General features: G+C 36.6%; 1 long non-coding RNA gene across 1 annotated transcript in view; it reads left to right on the top strand.

Moving 5' to 3' along the window:
• Positions 1–21,016, top strand: part of LOC118016452 — a 397,476-nt gene that overhangs the window by 322,964 nt on the left and 53,496 nt on the right. The window lies entirely within an intron of this gene.

The raw sequence follows: 21,016 nt of genomic DNA on the forward strand, positions 1-21,016 counted from the left end.
TTGCTGTGTTACTGTGGGCTGGGCAAGGCTCAGACCCCACCACAGAGGTGCGGCTGCCACCAAGCTCACACCAGAGCAGAGATGATAGGAACACACACCGCTCCCCCTTGTGTCAACGAAACAATATTGGACAGCTCTCTGCTGTGCTCATCTAGTTCATGGACATAGGCACCTTTCCCCATGCAGATAGGTTTGCTACAATCTCTCAGTTGAATTTTGCACAGGTTTAAGATGCTTTATTTTATTTTTTATTTTATTACGGTGGCAAGAGCACTTAACATAAGATCTACCCACTTAACAAATTTTTAAGTACACGGTACATGATTGTTATCTATAGTCACATTGTTGTAGAGCAGATCTCTAGAACTTAATCATCACGCATAACATACTTTATGCCTGTTCAAAATGTCCTTATTTCTACCTCCTCCCTGACCCTAGCAACCACCATTCTACTCTCTGCTTCTGTATGCTCAACTTTTAGATACCTCATATAAAGTGGGACGATGCAGTATTTTTCCTTCTGTAACTGGCTTCTTCACTTAGCACAGTGTCCTCAAGATTTATTCATATTGTAGCATGACAGGGACTTGCTTTATTTTTTAACGATGTTAGAAAGCTACTTATGTTTAATCACACTCATCTGTGCTTTCCCCTAAAACTCCTTGAAGTTTATTTTTTTTAATATCACCTATGCGTGCCTAGTCTAGTGTTCTTTTTTTTTTTTTTTTTTAAGATTTTATTTATTTATTTGACAGACAGAGAAATAGCGAGACCAGGAACACAAGCAGGGGAGCGGGAGGAGAAGCAGGCTTCCCGCAGAGCAGGGAGCCCGATGTGGGACTCAATCCCCAGACCCTGGGATCATGACCTGAGCCGAAGGCAGACGCCTAACGACTGAGCCACCCAGGTGCCCCTAGTCTAGTGTTCTTACTAGTTACTCCATAAATGTTCATGGTTAACTGACAGACTAGGTACTTTGTAACTGCTCACTGTTACCCAACTACAAGTAACTGACTAATTGGAAAACCATTTGTGACACTAACTCCTCTCATGATCAGTGAGAACAATATTATCTTAATTAGGCTTTTACCCAAAAAAGTCTCTGAAATGATTTTCTAATAAAAAAATATGCCCTTACACTCCAATTACAATTTGTAAGGAAGTTAAAAATGTAAAACCACATTAAAATATGTTGAAGCAAGTACAGAAAATAGTTGTTAACCAAGTCTCTTGCCCTCTCTCTCTCTCTCTCTCCCTCATAGATAATTTTCACTTTCACAGTAGATCACTTTTATTTTTTAAAGATTTTATTTATTTATTTGACAGAGAGAGACACAGCGAGAGAGGGAACACAAGCAGGGGGAGTGGGAGAGGGAGAAGCAGGCTTCCCGCAGAGCAGGGAGCCCGATGCGGGACTCGATCCCAGGACCCCGGGACCATGACCTGAGCCGAAGGCAGTCGCTCAACCACTGAGCCACCCAGGCGCCCACAGTAGATCACTTTTAAATATATTTAAGAAAGATAGGCTTTGGCAATTTCTTGCTTTATTAAGAAATGCTAATAGGGCTCCTCTTAGTCCAAATGAAAGGGAAAGACCTGTTTTACAGACCTGATTGCAACCCTGTTTTTCATTTATTTTTTGTTTGTTTTGGGGGGTTTTTGTTTGTTTTTGAGTTCTTGTTGGTGAAGTATTATAGGAGGCACTCCAGGACTCCCAGTTCAATATTACTCGGTCTGGGAGTCCTGAAATTGCTTAATAGCTTCTGAGGGGCTTGGTTGGTAAGACACATCATGTTACTTTTCAGGGGTTGTGGTTTTAAGATAGAAGTAGGGATATGGTCATCAGACTGGATAAAAATGGACATACTGTGCAAGTAATATGCTTGTTAACTTTGGAGCTATGCTAGCAAGCCCAAGGAAGGGCATTGTGACTAACTATAAAGAAAAAATGTTTCAAGGAACTGCCAAGTTGAGAAACATTTTTTGATGTTTACGTTTCATTGGAAGAAAATATATGATGGGAGATAATAATTCTTGAATTTGTTGCTAACATATCAAATAAAATTATATATACTTTCACAATAATGAAACATATGTCCAAGTGTATTTATACATATAAAAATGTTGAAAATGGCATTAATACAAAAGAATGGATGTCTTAATCCATGCTCTTTGGAACTCAAGCCACAGAAACTTACTGCCACTTGCTTACACAAAGATGAGAAATTGGTTAAGAAATGTAAAGCCAGCTCATAGTGTGGGAGGGGAAGAAATACATTCCCACCTCAGGGGGAACAGCAATGGAGACCAGAAAGCATTCAGCCTCCAGTACCTTGACTCTCAGACTCTGTTAAGATGCATAATCCTGTATTTTCACTTGGTCCTTTCTCTGCTGTCTGCATTGTATTTTGTGGCAAAAGTCCTCCCCACAGTTACAAGTAACATGGCTTTTGTTCATGACGGTCATTAATGCTTGACTGACTTCTCCCAGTCCAGTTTTAACTCTGAAAGAGCAAATATGAATGTCCAACCTGGGCCAGATATCCATTCCCGGTCCAGGGGAGTATTGCCAGGGAGCAGGGTCATGTAGTAAAATATGGTTGCTGTGATATCCCCCCTTATATGTGGGACCGCAAATCTCACAGAGGGAGAGGCCTTGTCCGGGAGAACACTCCAAAGATACCTACTACAGAAGAGGTAATTCTTACATGAGACGATGTTGAGAAGGAAAATGTGAATGATAACTTTGAATTTTGAAATAGAATTAAGACAGAGAGGGAAGTCTATTAGATACTGTTATGTTAAAAGAGGATATTTAAAATGGCTTGTGTTTAAAATTTAATTTAAAGGCTCTCTCATTACAAAAGGATTTTCTTTGAGATGGCTTATAAATACTTAAAAAGGTACAAATGACAGGAAACCGATGATATGGACATTTCTTAGAAATATAATTCATAAAAGAAAAAAAATAAATACGATTCATGTTATCACTATGAAATGTGTTCTAAGGTTAATGATCATGATTTGGGGTTGACTCCTCCTGACTATGCCATTCATTTTTTTTTTAAAGATTTTATTTATTTATTTATTTATTTGAGAGAGAGGGAGAGAAACAGCGTGAGAGGGGGGAGGGTCAGAGGGAGAAGCAGACTCCCTGCCGAGCCGGGAGTCCGATGTGGGACTCAATCCCAGGACTCCGGGATCATGACCTGAGCCGAAGGCAGTTGCTTAACCAACTGAGCCATCCAGGTGCCCCCTGACTATGCCATTCAACTATATTTTTCTTTTCACTTATACCTGGATAACTGTTTAAAATTTTAAGCCAAAATGTCTAATTTCTCTTAAAATGATTAGTCAACTCAGATAAATATATATAATTATTATATTATATATTATATGCATAATGCATTGCATTATATATTGTTGCATACAATATATAATATAATATTAACATATAATTAATATTAACTAAGTAATAAATATATATTTATATAATAAATAATAATACAAATAATATATAATAATACAAATATACAATGATGAAGATGGCCATTTGTTAATACAAGTTCTATGTTTATTCATTTCTTATAGAAGAAAAATAAGGAAGTACTCTCCAAGTTAGAGTGGTTTGAAAGGTAAAAAAAAATTAAAAAAAAAAACAACTAAATTTGAAGTTACTATTGTATAGCTCTTTAGATATGACTTTCCCAATTGACTTATTTAATATTATTCATGATGATATGTAATTGAATTCCATTTCCTGTATGTCGTTTGCTCAGGCTTGCTTACATTTTCTCACTTCAAAAGATTTAAATTGAAATATACATGTATTATTGATTTCTGAAGTGAATTTTTTAAATTTACTATTTAGAAGTCCCAGAGAAATTTCTTCCTAATGAATCAGAGTTCAACTTGTAAAAAATGATTAAATAATAGCACATATTTTTGGTTCCAGACATATTATACTCATTTTAATTTTCAAATTGGTATAAATACATCAGTGAAACTTTTGCATAAATGAATAACAGCACACTATGATAATGAATCAGCAATTGTTGCCAATGACTTTGAGGCCTTCAAGTAAAAGACATTTAATAATTACCACTATCTGGTTATCATATTTTTGTTTTAAAATCCTGCTTTAGACTGCCACAAAAATTGACATTCTTAATTGTATAGTTTCCAGTCATGGAAGTAGTAGGTAGTGTGCAGAAGGGAAAAGAGTTCAATTTTTCATTTACAAGTTATTGCATATTTTGGGAGAGTATGTTTTCAACTGTTAAAATATTTTTTTCTTTAAGATATTCTGGGTAATGCTGAGTTAAATAATTAGGTTTCAAGTTAGTCAAATACTTCCCAAACTCTTAAATTGTCAAAGATTTTTTAAAAATCGTGTTCATACTTATCTAATGGTTATCTTAATTAGAGGGGAAGGAAATTTTAAATTAATGTCATGATCAGGCTGGGTTAAATAATTCATTTTCTGCAAATATAAGGTCTAAGTGTCCACAAGATCTGCTTCAGATTGACTCTTTCCCTGACAATAGAGAACAGAGCAGTGACATTGATAAGCAGATAAAACATAGTTCCTGAAATCTTGAAGGGTTTTTTTAAGTTTTATATTTTATTTGGAGATTTTGTAAAGGTGGTTTTTTCCAACTTGCATTCCAACTCAAAATTTAACTGGTGTTTGCTACAGAAAATATCCTCTTGAAATAAATTTAAAAAAAGAAAGGAAGAACAAAGAAATTTAAAGTACGTCCAGTGCTCTATGTATATGGTAATGGCTCTAAAAGGAAAAAGAAATTAGAAAATCAGTTACTGATACTGTATATGGTGTTGGGGTTAGACTGGTTGTGTTATAGTTGTTGTTTAGGACTGACTTGTCTTATTCTTAGCAAGAATTTAGTTGTTCTCCTAGATGTATAAACTCTAAGAGAAAGATTATTTTTATGAAATATAACACTGTTTCAAAGATAGAAATATATAAATATTTAGTTATGTTTATGAAGAAATTATTTTATAACTGACACTGAAATTTTGGGAATAAAAGTAGAAGACGAGTAATAAACACTGATCTGGAGAACTAATCTCCTTTGCAATGCTTTATCTTGCCAAATGGCTTCTAAAATTGTTACGTCAAAGAAGATTACCACATTTTGTGTAATTCATCAGTAATTAACCTATTAAACACTTCTGATTATGCTTTTCAATTAAGTATAATATTAATGCAAAGACAGTTTAGATATAGTAAAATATGTTTTAAATATACCTAAGCAAAATCTAGGGGAAGAATGTACTATGCTTTATTATTCTACACAAACAGAGCCAGATTCCATTGACTTAGTGTCTTTGCCAAGTATTCTGGATACTAAGTAAAAAAATGTTTGCCTTTTAATTTATAAATAACAACATGTTCAATGTAATGTAGACAAAACTTTCAGATGACTGATCACATTTTTCAGTTTGCTTCCAGAAATTTAGAATCTTACAGACAAAGCCTCTGACTAAGTAAATTTGGAGAGTGGAACATTTTATTAGAGCTGATACTTCTTATGCATTGCATTACCAGAATTAATCATTCTATAATTTATAAAGCTAAATATACTAGGTACTATATATACTGAAGTTAAATATATCTCTATAGTGATATAAAAGGAGAACATATGCCCTCAAATTTAGGACTAAGCTTAATTTTTATTTTAATATAACAAAATGTAATATTTCCAGATATGTCTACTTTTGAATGGCTTAATCCTATTTGAATTGTTGGCTTACTAAGGAGAGGTTAGGAACACTAGTACCAGAGTGCAGAGAAGGCAACGTAATAGATTTGGCAGCAGTGTAAAATACGCTTCTTTCTGTAGCAGCAGTAGAAATACTGATTCAATGTAGTAGGTGAGACAGAATTAATAAATTCTGTTTCTAAAGGAGCATGCAATTAATATTACATTTAAAGCTCTTATGTTCCACTGTAATACCCTCTCTAGAAAAATTAGTGAAAAAATAGTTTTTGTATTCTCCAATTAATGTGTTAATTTATTCCACATCACGCAAGACATGTTATGTAGTACCTGTGACCAGGATTAGAAGCACACACTTGGTAGTTAGATTGCCCGAGTTTGGATCTCAGTGTCACTTCCTGCTAGCTGTAGGTTCTCTGTGCCTCAGTTTCCTCATCTGTAAATTTGAGGTAATAATAGTATTTACAGGGTTGTTAGAGGGATTAAATATGCAAAGCCCTTCAAATTGTGCCTAGTTAAAAATAAGTGTGTTGTTGCTATTATTAGTTCTGACTTCAAATGCTTAGATGTTAATGGGGACAATAAATCAGGAAGTGTCATAATCCCTAGTTATAAAAAATGCTATCATGTAAATAACTAGGATTGTGAGAAGTGTGCCAGAAGTGATATCTTAGGGATATGAGCGAGCTAGCCCTGAAATATACTGAGAATTCTAGAGCATTGTAGATGGAGGGACTAAAAGTAAAACGTAAGGAAGAACAGACAGTATTGAAGAAAAGTGTCATGGTGATGAGAATAGATTCGAGAGGGAGGAGAGCCAGATTAGTTGTGGTTGTACAACAGGGTTTGAGATTTTATTCTCAGACCAGTGGTGTCAAAGGTCTGGTTCCGTGGACAACAGACTCTGAAATGCAGTTTTGTGGGCAGAAAGTTTATCGCAGAGTGCTTTAGAGCACGACACTTAGAGTGAGGAAAGCAAGACTGGGCACGTGGAGGAATTGAACTGAAGTGCAGTTGCCTCACGCGCTTCCCTCAGCTTTCCCCACCGCGAGATGCGACAATGGAATGGCTCTGTCATTTGTCCTGCATTTAGGCAAAGGGGCTGGGCTTTTATACTCCCACATCAACCAGTCCTTGCGTGTCCCAGGCTGCACCTGGGAAGGAATTGCAGCCTTCTGCTAAGGGCAATTCCTGGAGAGAGATACTGCCTATGGCTCTTCTGATGCCTTCAGCTACTGGATGAGCTCCGCCTTCCTGAAGGGGGAGTCTGGGAAGAGTAGCATGGTGTCCATGTGGCAGTCACTGAAGGATTTAAAACAGAGAATTCAACTCCCAATTCATTTAGGAAGAAATAAGAGAGGAGACAAACCGTACTTGATTCTTGACTCTGGGAAACAAACTGAGGGTTGCAGAAAGGGAGGTGGGTGGGCGAATGGTGTAACTCGGTGATGGGCAATAAGGAAGGCACGTGATGTGATGAGCACTAGGTGTTATATGCAACTAATGAATCATTGAACATTATATCAAAAACTAATGATGTACTATATGTTGGCTAATTGAATTTAAATTAAAAAAAAACAAAACAAAAAACTAATCTTTGAACACCTAATATAAGCCTGATCCCACACTAAAGCCAAAAACCTAATGTGCAAGTAAGGCACAAAACCAACCACTGAGTGAAGAATTCAATTGGACAAATGAACAAGACAGCGCCGTGTAATGAATATTATAAGCAACGGATGGAGTTTAAGATACTGTGGGCACAAAAGAGGAGCTTCAACTCAGCATGGGGGAGGGGATTATGGAAGACCAATGGACAAACGAATGACATTTGAAATCAGAACCTAAAGCATACTTGGAGTTACTCCAGTGAAGGGTAGAGGGCTATACCCTGAGGAAAATTTTAGCACTAGCAAGATCCTAGAAGTGAGATAAATATGAATATAATTCCCCATGGCTAGAACAAGGAGTACATCCCATGAACCGTGCAGGAAATCTCACCTAACATCTCAGGAAAGAGGAGGAGGATCATAGAATCTGACAACTGCAAGTGACCAGGGACATCATCTGGTTCAGTCTCCTCATTACACAGATGACAAAAAGGAAGCAGCAAATAAGCTCAAGGTATTGTTCAAACCTTCACACTTAATGAATGGTATCTGAGGGCTGAGAGTCCAAGCTAGACATGTAATCTGAGGATCTCCAAGCTTTTACATCTTAACAGCATAAGGCACAGAGATGCACCCATAACACTTACTATAATGGGACACACACAGCACGGGTTTAATAAATAATTGATTAGGGATATAGATTGGTTGATATAGCCCATGGTCTTTTTGTCAATGAATAGGGTGGAGTCAGAGAATGACATCATGTGATTTACAATCACAATATAATAGTAAGAATGACTAAGCCATGTATTTGTTGGATATGAGAGTGTACTGATTATATAAATCTGTGTCTTCACTGTAGTGTATTTTCTTTTGAATTATCTTTTTCCGAAGGCATCTAGTAAGAACATTGTTATTAGTTACATTAGTAAAATTATTTACCTGTGGTTGCTAACTGCCTCAATAGAGCATCTAGATGGATTATCACAAGATATCTAAACTGTGTTTGAGATAGTTTGACTTTAACTAAAGGACTGTTCCATAATGGAAATTCAAATTGGAGGGCTTCAAAGGGTAGGTCAGCCTCCTCCAGAAGAGCCAAAATAGGTAAAACTCAAGGCTCATGAGACTTCAATAAGCGACACACACCGTAGGTATTAAGGTACCAAGGAAAAAGAAAACAAACAGGCTATAAAATACGGACCCCAAGTTGGAAGTCTCAGGGGCAGATGTTTTGAATTGCAGGTTTGTTTTTCTATGGCGCTACTTCTCCCAGAAACGACTTGAGTGAGTGGATAGGGGTATTTTTCTACTTCAGGCTGCTTAATGACCTCCCAAGCAGCATACACAGCTGCAGCAGCCCCTATTTATTAGAACCTATTCAATGTCAGGGGCTCTAGTTGGCATGTTCATCATTTCTCACAACAGCTTTTCAGGATGGGTTTAGCAATCCTATGTTATAGAAGAGGAAACGGAGGTCCAGAGAGGTTACAAAACCTTCTCAAGGCCACAGAGGGTGTACAAGGCATAAAACCTAGGTCTGTTTGACTCATAATCCAAACTTCCACAGGGGTGTGTGTGTGTGTATATATATATATACACACATCTCTGTGTGTGTGTATGTAATGTGATTTTTAAAGTGTGATAATTTTATAGTTATATATTTGCATTTGAAAAAATAGCATTTTATAACAATTATATATAAATTTCCATGTTTCACTTTTATGAAAAAAGAGAAGCTACAAAACTTGACTGATGCAGGTGAGCGAAACCAGCCTTTCCAAATCTCTCCACTCTTTCCAATAACACTTAGGTTATGCAACCTCTGTTTTTAAGGAAGAAATGGCAATATTAGTTAATGGGACAGTAGGATATATATTTAACTGAGTCACTTGTGTGCAGAGCTATCTTCAAGTACAAAGGCTTTGGGATTAAACATATTTGGGAAGTGATCGGTGAAATTTTACTTCAAAGATTTTTTTTTTTCTAAATAAAAGGGAGTTAAAACTTCTTTAAAAAAATGAAAAGCAGGCTTCCTTTTAATATTTTCCAGTCAAAAGTATTCTTAGTAAACAAGGGAGACCAACATGAATCAGCTCAGTCTCAGTCGGAATTTTCTTTTAACAATAACCTGTATTTAATAAGCTGGTACCCAGAGTGCGTGCCATGCTGCTTCAGAGTGATAGCAAGACCATGAGGAAGATCAAAGAGGAATGGTCATGGGATCTGAACTGCTAGACTGAGAAAGAGAATTGTATCTGCATGCACACAGCTACTTTTTGTTATGCCTGTATAGGAGAAGGATTCACTTCATTTTCTATAACTGCTTAAAGATTTTAATCCGAACTTCCTTTCAGCAGTCGAGATAAAAAAAACTCTAGATATTTCTGGGTTATGAAGAGAGAGACAATGTATCTACTAGAAGAGAGGTAGAATCCTAGGGATTGTTCCTGGAAGCTTTAGCACTGATGGGACTTAACATGTGATTGGAATAATTCTAAAGCATCAATTAGAACAGATAGGTGGGGGGTTGCCAGTAAATCCAATCATTCCAGTGCTATTCGATATTGATAACTATTTCTGCATCCTCTGATGCATGGAATGAATGGAAGCTTCACAGATGTTTATGGAAAACTGCTTATCCTGTATAAAACTCTATGTGATGAACACACAGTGTAATGAATACCATTCTTGCCACAGCCCCATCAAGGTGAGTTCAGTCTTATACCTAGAGTAGAAAATCACCTGCCCTGTATTAGTGGCTGTTTGTGTTGCTTCTTCACTGCTCTTACTCCTGCTGCTGTTGGTCATGCTATTTTTTTTTATTAATTTTATTTTATTATGTTATGTTAGTCACCATACATTACATCATTAGTTTTTGATGTAGTGTTCCATGATTCGTTATTTGCGTATAACACACAGTGCTCCATGCTGAACGTGCCCTCTTTAATACCCATCACCAGGCTAACCCATCCCCCCACCCCCTCCCCTCTAGAACCCTCAGTTTGTTTCTCAGAGTCCATTGTCTCTCATGGTTCATCTCCCCCTCTGAGTTTCCCTCCTTCATTTTTCCCTTTCTAATTTCTTCTTCTCCTTCTTCTTCTTTCTTCCTTCTTCTTTCGTATTCTTCTTTCTCCTTTCTTCTTCTTTAACATATAATGTATTATTTGTATCTATTATTATCTAATCTATTATCTATTATTATTTGTTTCAGAGGTACAGGTCTGTGATTCATCAGTCTTACACAATTCACAGTGCTCACCATAGCACATACCCTCCCCAATGTCCATCACCCAGCCACCCCATCCCTCCCACCCCCCACCACTCCAGCAACCCTCAGTTTGTTTCCTGAGATTAAGAGTCTCTTATGGTTGGTCTCCCTCTCTGGTTTCATCTTGTTTCATTATTTCCTCCCTTCCCCTATGATCCTCTGTCTTGTTTCTCAAAATCCTTATATCAGTGAGATAATATGATACTTGTCTTTCTCTGATTGACTTATTTCGCTCAGCTTAATACCCTCTAGTTCATCCACGTCATTGCCAATGGCAAGATTTCGGGTTTTTTGATGGCTGCATAATATTCCAGTGTGTGTGTGTGTGTGTGTGTGTGTGTGTGTATACATACCACGTACCACATCTTCTTTATCCATTCATCTATTGATGGACATCTTGGCTCTTTCCATAGTTTGGCTATTGTGGACATTGCTGCTATAAACATTGGGGTGCACATGCCCCTTCGGATCACTACATTTATATCTTTGGGGTAAATACCCAGTAGTGCAATTGCTGGGTCATAGGGTAGCTCTATTTTCAACTTTTTGAGGAACCTCCATACTGTTTTCCAGAGTGGCTGCCCCAACTTGCATTCCTACCAGCAGTGTAGGAGGGTTTCCCTTTCTCCACAGCCTCGCCAACATCTGTCGTTTCCTGACTTGTTAATGTTAGCCATTCTGACTGGTGTGAGGTGGTATCTCATTGAGGTTTTGATTTGGATTTCCCTGATGCCGAGTGATGTTGAACACTTTTTCATGTGTCTGTTGGCCATTTGGATGTCTTCTTAGCAGAAATGTCTGTATATGTCTTCTGCCCATTTCTTGATTGGATTATTTGTTCTTTGGGTGTTGAGTTTGAGAAGTTCTTTATAGATTTTGGATACTAGCCCTTTATCTGATATGTCATTTGCAAATATCTTCTCCCATTCTGTCGGTTGTCTGGTCATGCTATTTTTGTTGCTGATCTGAAGTAGGGAAGGTCAGTTGCCTATACACCTGTTAATGAATATCTGCTATAGACCTATAGTTGAAAACTTCATAATTAAGTTAGGCCACATTTCATTTGCTTAACAAAACCATATTTAAAAAAGAAACAAAAATAAGTAAGAAAGAAAAAAAGAAAAAAGAAACAGATTTAAGAATATCGATGACTAAAACCTTAAGCAGTTTTAAGGCATGAATATTCTGGTAAATAGTAATTTATCAGGTTATTATCTAACATAGTCATTTGTTGAAAATGTGGCACTGAGAAATGGAAGTCTTGGTTTGCGGGGAATGTGTCAATGAGAATGAGAAATAAATGTGAAGCCCCGAACAAACAGTGCTTTAAGAGGCAGAAACTATGTGTGGAGTGTGGACCGAAAGAGCTGTAGGCTTCCAACAAAAGAGGAAGGGGCATACATGAAAAACAGGAAGGACAGATGGTAGGTTGAACATTTTATCTAATCTAAAATTGTGCTACTACAAGAAAAGGATTCATCACACCTGCCTTTATCTTTCCTTTATTCCTAGTTTTTAGATATAGAGTTCCTTTAAAATTAGAATAGTTATAATATTCACTAATTATTTATCATCATTCCTCTAGGTGACTGCCTTTATTAGTATCATTTCAAGAATGATACAAGAGATCTCAGTGATTTCTTCAAAAGCTCTTCCATCTTCTCCCTGATGTCTTAAAATTTTTTACACAGCCTTTTATTTTACAACCTGAGATAATTCTTAAAATGAGCTCACCCTAAATAAAGAAATGCACTAATTATGCTAATTAAAATGTATTCATGCTAAAGTGTAAATGACTGATAACTCTTCCATTAACAGAAACAATAAAACAGGGACAGCAGCAGCCAGTGCCAGAAGGGGTGGGGGAATACAGAGAAAGAACATTAAGGACCCAGAAGATGTATTTCACTTATTTCACAATTGTGCCTAAGGCAAACTCTACTTTAAGTAGTTCATAATGCTCCTGAGTCATAATAATGGTTATGAAATTTGGAGCGATTCTCTGACAGTGCAATTTGGCTCAAAAAATCTGAAAAATAGTCTTCATGTGAAGGGAGAGTCATTGAGTTGTGATATTAATACTCCCTCCCTCTCTTTTCATGAAAGACAAATGTAATTTAGCATAATGAATAATCTTTTCTTACAAAAGTATTTTTCCTTATGAGTCTTCTGCCAATTTGTTGCTTCTCGCCTACTTCTAGAATAATTGGAGACATCGGATATGAGACGGAGCCATCAGCTTACATTTCCTTATTTAGGCAACAGCCTTCCAATGTACTAAACCCACTTTGTGTGAACAGTAAGTGGCACTGTGTTTCCCCTATGGGTGTCTGTCATGCACACAGCTTTAAGATTTATTTTTATCCTCCTGAAAAATGACAAAAAATAGGAAGAGAAAACTTTTGAAAACCTACCTATTAAGTTCTCTGATTTGGTTGCTGTTGGCGTTTTCTAGAGTTTTCAAAATGAATCCTTTTTAAGGCATACTATTCTCCCCACATCAATGGTGTGTAACTTTGTTTCTTTCAGGGAATGTGCCCTAGCCAAAAGTGAAAAGAATGTGGAATTTTCAGCCCAACAGTTCTGGGTTCAGTATTTGGCTCTTGTACCTACTAGTTGATTAAGCTGGAGGAAGTTATTTTATCTCTGTGATCCTCAGTCTCCTCATCAGTAAAAACAAAGCTAATGAGTCCTATGCAGTGATAATTAGGAATCATTACCGTTAAAATGCAATGGCTGGTGGAACCCAGATATGCCGAAGGAGTCTTATCCAGGTGATGGCAAACCTCTATGTCTCACTAAATGACATTGACCCTCGTAACTAATCTGACCAGCTTTCTAACTGGCTCAGAAATTTTTTTCTTGAACTAACTGATTACCCATAGGCTGGCTCACATTATTGGTCTAATCCTATGTGCCCATAGAGCTATAGCTACACAGAGATGTCAACATGTCAGTGTATTAATCTACAATAGGAAAAACAGCTATCAAACATACCAGATGTTACTATCAATCTAACCAGCGCGTTCTCTTAAAAGAAAACCACATGTGAAAATGTATAATCATAAGTTTACCTATTAAATATTAAAGCAGAAAAAGAAATGCCATTTATATATTTCAAGTGTTTGCCTTTAGGCTCTGAGAACTTGCTTGACTCAATCTCTGTAATACGTATCTATGTCAAGTTGCAGTTGAAGCGGGGGCTGTCACTGGCCATCGCCTCTCTCATATGGTATCTGGGTAGGGCCTGACAATGTTTCCATGTTTGTCATTTGTTTGCTCGAGCTCTTTTGCTGAACCAATCTAATTTTTCCTCTGCCTGATCATAACCTTTCTCAGAACAGGGCATAGTCTACATGATTCAGTTTTTCAACTGTGATGACATTCCTGTCCTGCATTCTTGAAGTTTTTTTTCCTCATTTCACTTGTGTCAGAGTTATGGACTTTACTGAATATTCCATTCATGAATTTGTAACAAATATCTGCCGCATCCATTGTGTATGAATTTCAATAGCTTAATTCCCAAAAGATTGTATTATATCCACTACTATTGGTGAGCCCTCACCATTGTCTCCATACACCAATTTTTTAAATGAAGCTAAAATGCTTAGGACAGTAACTGGTAAATAGGACATGCTCTGTGATGATAGTTACCAGAAGAATTGTTATTTTCCTATGGGGGATGATGAAACAGCATTTTAATTCCCTACACTGAAATCACCACATATGGCTGATCTCATATGCCCTGGGTGAATTGGACAGCAGTTTAACAGAGTCTGCTATGAAAGGCTACTAGTAATTTTATCTATCCAAAACTCAGTACTTCCCTGACCTTCTAGCAATACCTAACACCTCTTCCCTCTAAGATGCTCCCTCTAAACCAGGGCGCCTGGGTGGCACAGTCGGGTAAGCATCTGAGTCTTGGTTTCAGCTCAGGTCATGATCCCAGGGTCGTGATCTCAGGGTCGTGAGATGAAGTCTCCAGCTGGGCTCCACACTCAGCATGGAGTCTGCTTAAGACTCTCTCTCCCTCTCTCCGTCCCCCTCATCCCCTCTTGCCCTCGTGCTCTTTCTCTTCAAATAATAAAGAAATGAATAAATCTTAAAAAAAAAAAAAAGATTCTCTTTCTAAACCAAAACCTAAGTCTCAAAGAGTCTTTGTGAATAGTAGCACGTTAACCTGTGAGCATGTTTGCTTAGTAACATCAGCCTCTGATTCAGCATAACTGGCTGTGCTGTGATGAAGTTGATCACATGCAAGCCTGGGCAAGACCTACTTAATTATATTACCTCCAGAGAGTTGCTTAACCTATCTGTGCTTCAGTTTTCCTATCTGTAAAACAGGGAAAATAGTAGTACTGATCTGAGAGGGTTTAAACCATGGAAATTTAACAATGCAGAGTGCTTGGCACATATAGCTCTGGAACACAGTAAATCATTCAAAAGATTACCTGCTATTTTATTTTTATTATAAAAATATTAATAATTATTATTTGCCATAGTTGTATTCTGGGTATGATCCTGGGAAGGCATGGAATAGTATAAGGGATTTAGAAAGCTGGAAAGGGGCACTAAAAATGCCCATTGCCCAAATCTGGTTAGTGTGACCTGCCCTATGACCTAAGGATAAATGTCATAAAACCTTGATGGTTTTAATAGAAAGGGCAGTTAATTGAGAGTTAATCTCTTGATAGTGGAAGATAAAATGGTGCTGGTTTCAAATGAGGCAAGGTTAAACATGGCTGGACAACTCAGTCCATATGCCAATGAAGTTATCATATTCCTGAATCTGACTCTCTCCCTTGAAATTCTTGCAAGCTCAACGAAAGATTAACCAAAAGGCATGCCCAAAAGAGACAAATCTCAGAGTTATTCCAGGGTATTAATATACTATGGGATCTACAACCATGAACTAAAATACACCATTATGATCAGTGTTGTGTCTTTGTGATCAAACCATGTGGGAAGTTAACTCATAGAAGAAAGCTGCTGTGTTAATCTTCTAGAGCCAGTCACTGTCAGGAACCAGAAACACTGGAAGTCCATTAGAGCAGTGCATAGGAGTCTATTAAGTCAGTGACTCAAATCTGATAGAATGCGTATCACAACCATGTTGGAGCTTTTTGAAAACACATTTATTCACCTCTGGATACAGACAACAGTTACAGAGGTTGTAACGCCATACTGTAGGTATACTGATATGGGCCACCAAATAGGACAAAATTGACTGATGAGACTTGCACAAAAATGAAGAGAATTAGACAGAGGTTGAATGCCAGGAGAAAAACGAATTCTTCTGCGGCCATCTCACAGAAGAGAAAATCTTGACAAGATGTCTGAAATATTCTAAGATGATGGACTGCTAAAACCTAAGAAGTATGCAGGAGTGTTTACTAGTGAATGTCGCTGACTCACAGATAGCTGATCACAGGGTTCTTACTTGAGAAAGCTCACCAAATAAACAAATGGAAAAATTAATTGGAGGTGGAAGATGGGAGGAGCAGCACTTATAGGAGGATTATGACCCATATTCATTTTGTACAATTGTATTCTCTTGATCCACCCCCCACCCCCACCATAATATAAACAGTACTTTGGAAAACAGTGAACAGAAACTATGCTAACTACTAGCAGCTGCTCATCTCATGCACGGTTCTGATTGTACATTGTTACTCACCATCACTGTTTACTCTGTTTACTACGAACTACAATTTTCTGATTGGGGGGAATTTTTTCCAGAAACAGTCCCCTTTGGGGGAGTCAAGTGCATGCTGCTGTTTCCTGTTTTTGAAAAGATTGCCTTCAAAAGTGGTAGGCTCATTTGTAAGGCAAATGTGTAAGTTTTGCATTAGAGTACATATGCCAATCTGTTTAAGGTTAGTCAACATTACAGTCAAAAGTCTAGGTATGGGATATGCCCTGTGGGCTCAATTGGAAAATAGGTCAACAGGTTTCTCGTCTCAGAATTTCCCCCCATATTTTATTATAAAGCAATTTTCTTTGTCAAATTTTTTTCCTGTAAATTATATAATAGGACACAGCTGGTTGTATATCCCATATATGCTGATACAGTGTTGTGTATAAATTGCTGCATAAAAACATGCCAAATGGGCAAAAAATACAACATGAGCAAAATTATCAGATTAGATTGGCAGATGCTTATATTAAACATGTCTGTTTACATTATGTATAAAAGGTTTTCATGGGCTTTGATTTTAGATTCAGTAGAGCATCTCTGTTCCTTTTATGAGATCTAAATTACACTAGTTATTACTGGTTTTAGAAAATGTAAGTTAAATTACAGAAATAATCATATGCTTTTGCTATTTATTTTTTCTCATTACAAATCATATCACAAATGTAGTAATAATATATTCCAGGAGCCTGACTATGACCGGTCACTCCTAACCATAGGTAGCATCACTATTAGCCTGATTGCCTTCCTTTTGGAAGTAAGCAAAAAATTTAAAAAATACATAAATTAATAACAATAATTTGTATCCAAGTGTCACAACTTATAAGTTACTTAAGGACAAAAAATGAAATAAAAAGGCACATTTAGAGTGAAGTCACATTGTTTGGCTATTGGTATGCCATATTTTCGTTAATTGTGTAATCTCAAAACCAAAATTTTTAAAAACTTTTTAGTGATATGGCATAGTATATTCCAAGAAAACAGACCTAGTCATATATATATAGATAAGTATATACAGTTCACATGTACATTTATATAAATATATAATACATACACATACACATATATATGTAGACATCACTCTGTCCCAATTTAAAATAAATTCAGCAATGCAAGATCCAATTAATGAGCATATCAACATGAGGCAATGGGCAAGTATTTCTTGTGGCCCCTATTAAAAGTGAGTCGGAAAGCTTTTGATGCCCATTGTATAACCGTATATTCTTGTAACACCCCATTCAGATAGCACCTTCAGAATTTTTCTGATTTATCAGATTTATAGGGGCCTAGACTGAATCTTACTATTGAATGACCAAGTTCTCAAAAGGAATTTAGAAACCTGTATGGTATATAAACATACATAGGAAAGAAAAACATGAAGAATTACAGGAATAAATTAAAATCATTGCATTGATGTATTATTTAATCTATGTAGACTAAAGGAAATTTCATATGCAGATGACTAGATATTCAAACCATTCTGTTTTTTGGTAAATAAGAAACAAGAATCTTATTCTAGAGGGTCTGGAGGTTTACCTAGTTTATACCATTTTTTAAAATAAAGATTTTATTTATTTATTTATTTAAAGAGAGATAGCACAAGTAGGCAGAGCAGCAGACAGAGGGAGAGGGAGAAACAGGCTCTCCACTGAGCAGGAAGCCCAACACGGGGCTCGATCCCAATACCCTGGGATCATGACCTGAGCCAAAGGCAGACGCTTAACTGAGCCACCCAGGCGCCCCTACACCATTGTTTTTTAAGAATGAAGTATAATATACATATTGAAAATTTATATACCATATTTATTCAATTCAATGACTTTTTAAAAAAGAGAACACACCTGTGTAACTGCAATCCTGATGAAGAAATGGAATATTACCATAAGCCCAGAAATCTACCTATGTCCCATATCAGTCCTATGATCCACCCTGTTAATACCACTTTCCTGACTTCTTCCAACATAGGGTTTTTTCACAGGTTTTTGAATATAAAGAAATGACTATAAGTACTCTTTTTTGTTTGCTTTCCTTTACTTAATATTGTTTTTGAGATTCATCCAGGTCATAGTGTAAAACAAGTTCATTCATTTCCGTTTGTTTATAGAATACCATTGGATAAATATACCAGTTTGTTTATGCATTCTGTCATTAATTGAAATTTATGTTATTTCTATTTTTTTAAGTATTATGAATTATACTGTTATGGATATCTTTATACATGTTTTATGGTGCTCAAATGTACATATTTCTGTTTGGTATATACCTAAGGGTGGGGACTGTAGGAACATGGAATATATAGCAATTGGTTTTTACCAATTAATAATCATAACAGCAGAGTATGAGAATTCTAGTTAAATCATATTTTTACCAACAGTTGATATCACCAAACATATTTTAACCATTCCAGAGAATCTCTTCCCATTAAAGTTTTAATTTCTCTCTTGTGATTAATTGTACTGAGAGTCTTTTTGTTTGTTGGCTATATTTGTTGCCATGTTTTGTCCTTTTCTTTTTAAATTGGTTTACCTGTTGATTTCTTCTAGATTTGTAGAAAAGCTTTATATATTCTGGCCACAAGCCATTATTGGTTACATATATTGCAACTATCTTCTCCTAGTCTGTCTTTTCACTCTGTTAATAGTTACTTTTCTTTTTTTCCTCAAGAGGAAGAGGCATGATGAACAGAAGTTTCTAATATTAATGAAACACAATTTATTAGTCTTTCCTATATAGTCACTAACCTTGGATCCAGATTAAGAAATATCTGTTCATGAAGGGGAACCCTCCTACACTGCTGGTAGGAATGCAAGTTGGGGCAGCCACTCTGGAAAACAGTATGGAGGTTCCTCAAAAAGTTGAAAATAGAGCTACCATATGATCCAGCAATTGCACTACTGGGTATTTACCCCAAAGATACAAAAGTAGGGATCCGAAAGGGTACGTGCACCCTGATGTTTATAGCAGCAATGTCCACAATAGCCAAACTGTGGAAAGAGCCAAGATGTCCATCGACAGATGAATGGATAAAGAAGAGGTGGTATATATATACAATGGAATATTATGCAGCCATCAAAAGGAATGAGATCTTGCCATTTGCAACGACGTGGATGGAACTGGAGGGTATTATGTTGAGCGAAATAAGTCAAACAGAGAAAGACATGTATCATATGACCTCACTGATATGAGGAATTCTTAATCTCAGGAAACAAACTGAGGGTTGCTGGAGTGGGGGGTGGGGTGGGAGGGATGGGGTGACTGGGTGATAGACACTGGGGAGGGTGTGTGCTCTGGTAAGCACTGTGAATTGTGCAAGACTATTGAATCTCAGATCTGTACCTCTGAAACAAATAATGCAATATATGTTAAGAAAAAAAAAAAGAAGAAGAAGAAGGTAGCAGGAGGGGAAGAATAAAGGGGGGACATCAGAGGGGTAGACGAACCATGAGAGACGATGGACTCTGAAAAACAAACTGAGGGTTCTAGAGGGGAGGGGGGTGGGAGGATGGGTTAGCCTGGTGATGGGTATTAGAGAGGGCACGTACTGCATGGAGCACTGGGTGTTATGCACAAACAATGAATCATGGAACACTACATCTAAAACTAATGATGGAATGTATGGGGATTAACATAAGAATAAAAAAAATAAATAAAATAAAATATAAAAAAAATATCTGTTCATGCCGCAGCTAAGAAGGTAGTCAGTTTTGTTATTTTCTAGAAATTTTATTGTTTTATTTATTTTTAAATAAGAGTATTTTTAAAAGATTTATTTATTTGAGAGAGTGAGAGTGGGGGGGGCGAGGAGGGAAGAGGGGGAGAGAGAGAGAGAGAGAGAGAGAGAGAGAGAGAGAGAATCTCCAGCAGACTTCCCGCTAAGCATGGAGCCCAATGCAGGGCTTGATCCCACGATCCTGAGATGATGGCCTGAGCCGAAATCAAGAGTCAGGCACTTAACTGAGCCCCCCAGGCACACCTAGAAATTTTATTGTTTTAGATTCATAAGCATGTTTAAAACCTATCTGTAATTCATTTTGTATATAATTTAAAATAAATGAGATTCATTTTTATATTGATTTTTGATTGACCCAGCATCACTTAATGAAAAGACCATCCTTTTCCCATCTTAGTCAGTGGTACCTTTATAAAAGGTCTATAAAGTTACTATTTTTTAGTATTCATTTAAAAAAATGATACCATATTAATTACTGAGGCTTTATAGTAAGGCAAGGCTTGGTATCTGATAGTGTAACTTGTTCAATTTGTTCATCTTCAAAATTATCTTAGCTAATGCTCAATTTATTTTAATGTTTAAAGTTTTTAAGTGGTGTTTTGTAGAAAGGTATATAGAGGTCTTTCATATCTCTTACAGATTTTTTTTGGATGTTTGATATTTTATGATCTTATTGTAAACTAAAAAAAATCTTTATATTTTTAGAGCAGTTTTAGGTTCATGGCAAAAATAAGTGGAAGATACAGATTTCCCATATATCCCCTGCCCCCACAAACACAGTCCCCCACATTATCAACATTTCCAGTACCAAAAAGGCATATTTGTTACAACTGATGAGCCTACATTGATAGATCATAATTACCGAAAGTCCATAGTTTATATTATGGTTCACTTTTGATGCAGTACATTCTGTGGGTTTGGATAAAGGTATAATGACATGTATCCATCACTATAGTATCATACAGA

This window comes from Mirounga leonina, unplaced genomic scaffold, assembly GCF_011800145.1.
Source record: "Mirounga leonina isolate KUSES-001 unplaced genomic scaffold, KU_Mleo_1.0 Mir_104, whole genome shotgun sequence".
In the NCBI taxonomy this organism is placed as follows: Eukaryota; Metazoa; Chordata; class Mammalia; order Carnivora; family Phocidae; genus Mirounga; species Mirounga leonina.